Consider the following 4883-nt stretch of genomic DNA (forward strand, 5'->3'; position numbering starts at 1 on the left):
ATGAGTTGTCAAAAGTGGTTCTAGATATTTATAAAAGTTATATACGTTTTAATAATAAAGTTCTTTTTAAACTGAAAACGTTTTTGTACATTTGAAACTAAATAGATCAATCGAGTCTTTATGAGATTCAATCTTCCACTATCCTTTGTCTAGTTCTCAATGATTAACAATTTGTTCTTATTTATAAATCACTTTACCATTTTCCGAATATTGTTAAAATGGAAAGATTTCTCAAATCAACGTGGGCCTTTCAACAGAGACTTGTAATCATAATTCAATATATCTGATAATTCAATCATTTGATCTTATCTTCTAATTCCATTGATAAACATTTTGAAACAGATACAATCATATAAAGTATTTAATCTAATATTTTGTTTACGTTTCAAGTTATAATATATATACACATATACATATATAATCATATTCGTTTAATGGTTCGTGAATCGTTGGAAATTGGTCGAGGTTGAATGAATGTATGAACATAGTTTAAAATTCTTGAAATTTAACTTAACAAATATTGCTTATCGTGTCGGAAACATATAAAGATTAAAGTTTAAATTTGGTTGGAAATTTCCGGGTTGTCACAGGAGAGATATAGATGGGTAGTTGTAGGGTGACGGTTTTGGTTAGGTGGAGGTTGAAGTGATGGTGAGAGCTCGACTGCACAGTAAAACGAATGGTGTGGGTTCATAATTGTTCGAATATATACATGAGTTTGTTTGGATTTTCAAAAATAGAATATGATGTATACAGTCGTAGGGGATGATGATAGTGGGTTTATCCGAATAGTATCCGTAAGATAATAGTAGGGGTGTTCATGGTGGGTTTCGAAAGGTGGTAGGGTATCAAGCGAAACAGAAAACAAAGTGGTGAGTGTATTCGTGGGTGGTAGAGATGGTGTTATGGTGGTTATGGATGGTGGACAGTGGTGATAGATGGCTAACGATGGTAGTGGTGGAACCCATGATGGTGTCGGATTAGCAAGCGATCAAAGAAGGTGAGGTGGTGATGGTATTCGGTGGTGGCGGATAAAGGTGGAGGTGAAGGTCGCTGGTGGGTTGATCGAGCAAGAGAGGTGGTGTCTCGATGGGTTGACGAGGGTTTTCTTAGATCATCAAACAAGAGATGATGTTTTCCATTTTATGCACACGTACAATGTATATTTATATACCAAGAATTAGATTATTATTATTATAATATAAAATATTATAATAATTATTATATAATAAAATATTTAAACTAAACGTGTGAAATATGAGAAGGAATAGTAAAGCTGCCGACAGTTTTTCACGGTTGGATATATCATGTCCATTGCTAAACAGTTAATGTATTAAAGTGTTCCTAAAAATCCCAAATTTTTATATTAATATCATTTAATTATTTCAGTCATTTACTGATCAAAACCTGATCAAAAAAATTCTATAATTATTTCAGTCATTTACGATACAGACTCTTGAAGACATGCTACGAGCATGTGTTATTGATTTTGGAAACGGTTGGGATCGACATCTACCATTAGCAGAATTTTCCTACAACAACAGTTACCACTCGAGTATCGAAATGGCACCGTTCGAAGCACTTTATGGTAGAAAGTGCAGATCTCCAATTTGTTGGAATGAATTGGGGGATAGACAGATTACGGGTCCGGAGATAATCCAAGAAACTACAGAGAAAATCATCCAAATTTAACAATGGTTGAAAACCGCTCAGAGTCGAAAAAAGAGCTACGCGGACCTTAAAAGGAAAGATATAGAATTTGAAATTGGAGAGATGGTCATGCTTAAGGTTTCGCCTTGGAAAGGCGTTGTTCGATTTGGTAAACAGGGGAAACTAAATCCAAGATACATTGGACCATTCAAGATTTTAGATCGTGTCAGACCAGTAGCCTACCGACTTGAATTACCTCAACAACTCGCCAATGTACATAATACCTTTCACGTCTCGAATCTGAAGAAGTGCTTAGATAAAGAAGATCTCACTATTCCTTTAGACGAAATTAAAATCAATGAAAAACTACAATTCATTGAAGAACCCGTCGAGATAATGGATCGTGAGGTTAAAAGGCTCAAGCAAAACAAGATACCAATTGTTAAGGTTCGATGGAATGCTCGTAGAGGACCCAAGTTCACCTGGGAATGAGAAGATCTGATGAAGAAGAAATACCCGCATTTATTTCCAGAAGATACGTCAACACCTCCAACTGCTTAAAATTTTGGGACGAAATTTATTTAACGGGTAGGTACTGTAGTGACCCGAACTTTTCAATGTTTATACTACCTCCGTCTCATTCCAATAGTCCAGTATTAGATTTTGGGCTGTCCCAAATTAATAATCCACTTCCATAAATAGAAAGGAAAGAAGATATTTCATTGGTGGATCTGGAGAGAGAAGATATTTCATTGGTGGAGAAATGAAGTTAGTGGGATTTCCTAAAACTGCGTGTTTTTTGTCTGTGGACTATTGGAATGAGACGGAGGTAGTATATATTAAATGAAATTGATATTTATAAGTGTTTCCAACATGTTAAGCAATCAAACTTGTTAAGACTTGATTAATTGAAATAGGTTTTATATAGACAATTGACCACCCAAGTTGATCGGTGATTCACGAATGTTAAAACTTGTAAAAACTATATGATGTAATATATATGGATATATATATATATATATATATATATATATATATATATATATATATATATATATATATATATATATATATATATATATATATATATATATATATATATATATATATATATATATATATATATATATATATATAGTTAACATGGTATTATGATAAGTAAACATATCATTAAGTATATTAACAATGAACTACATATGTAAAAACAAGACTACTAACTTAATGATTTCGAAACGAGACATATATGTAAAGATTATCGTTGTAACGACATTTAATTGTATATATATCATATTAAGATATATTAATATATCATAATATCATGATAATGTAATAATTTAACATCTCATTTGATATAATAAACAATGGGTTAACAACACTTAACAGGATCGTTAACCTAAAGGCTTCAAAACAACATTTACATGTAACGACTAACGATGACTTAACGACTCAGTTAAAATGTATATACATGTAGTGTTTTAATATGTATTTATACACTTTTGAAAGACTTCAAGACACTTATCAAAATAATTCTACTTAACAAAAATACTTACAATTACATCCTCGTTCAGTTTCATCAACAATTCTACTCGTATGCACCTGCATTCGTACTCGTACAATACACAGCTTTTAGATGTATGTACTATTGGTATATACACTCCAATGATCATCTCTTAGAAGCCCATGTGAGTCACCTAACACATGTGGGAACCATCATTTGGCAACTAGCATGAAATATCTCATAAAATTACAAAAATATTAGTAATCATTCATGACTTATTTACATGTAAACAAAATTACACATCCTTTATATCTAATCCATATACCAAGGACCAAAAACACCTACAAACACTTTAATTCATCAATTTTCTTCATCAAATTGATCTCTCTCAAGTTCTATCTTCAAGTTCTAAGTGTTCTTCATAAATTCTATAAGTTCTAGTTTCATAAAATCAAGAATACTTCCAAGTTTGCTAGCTTACTTCCAATCTTGTAAAGTGATCATCCAACCTCAAGAAATCTTTCTTATTTATAGTAAGATATCTTTCTAATACAAGGTAATACTCATATTCAAACTTTGATTCAATTTCTATAAATCTAACAATCTTATTTCGAGTGGAAATCTTACTTGAACTTGTTTTCGTGTCATGATTCTGCTTCAAGAACTTTCAAGCCATCCAAGGATCCTTTGAAGCTAGATATATTTTTCTCATTTCTAGTGGGTTTATCCACAAAACCTGAGGTAGTAATGAGGTTCATAACATCATTCGATTCATATATATAAAACTACCTTATTCGAAGGTTTAAACTTGTAATCACTAGAACATAGTTTAGTTAATTCTAAACTTGTTCACAAACAAAAGTTAATGCTTCTAACTTGACTTTTAAAATCAACTAAACACATGTTCTATATCTATATGATATGCTAACTTAATGATTTAAAACCTGAAAACACGAAAAACTCCGTAAAACTGGATATACGCCGTCGTAGTAACACCGCGGGCTGTTTTGGGTTAGTTAATTAAAAACTATGATAAACTTTGATTTAAAATTTGTTCTTCTAGGAAAAATGATTTTTCTTATGAACATGAAACTATATCCAAAAATCATGATTAAATCAAAATGGAAGTATGTTTTCCAAAATGGTCATCTAGACGTCGTTCTTTCGACTGAAATGACTAGCTTTACAAAAACGACTTGTAACCTGTATTTCTAACTATAAACTTATACTTTTTCTGTATAGATTCATAAACTTAAGATCAATATGAAACCATATCAATTGGATTCACTCAAAACGGATTTAAAACGAAGAAGTTATGGGTAAAACAAGATTGGATATTTTTACTTGTTGTAGCTACGTGAAAATTGGTAACAAATCTATACAAATCATATCCTAGCTAATTTATATTGTATTGTACATGTATTCTAATATATTATGTAATCTTGGGATACCATAAACACGTATGCAAATGTTTTGACATATCATATCGACCCATATATATATATTATTTGGAACAACCGTAGACACTCTATATGCAGTAATATTGGAGTTAGCTATACAGGGTTGATGTTGATTCCAAAAATATATATACTTTGAGTTGTGATCTAGCCTGAGACGTGTATACACTGGGTCATGGATTGGGTCAAGATAATATATATCAAGTTATTTCTGTACATCTAACTATGGACAACTAGTTGTAGATTACTAACGAGGACAGCAGACTGAAAATATTTAA

Source organism: Rutidosis leptorrhynchoides, chromosome 3, assembly GCF_046630445.1.
Source record: "Rutidosis leptorrhynchoides isolate AG116_Rl617_1_P2 chromosome 3, CSIRO_AGI_Rlap_v1, whole genome shotgun sequence".
Taxonomy (NCBI): domain Eukaryota; kingdom Viridiplantae; phylum Streptophyta; class Magnoliopsida; order Asterales; family Asteraceae; genus Rutidosis; species Rutidosis leptorrhynchoides.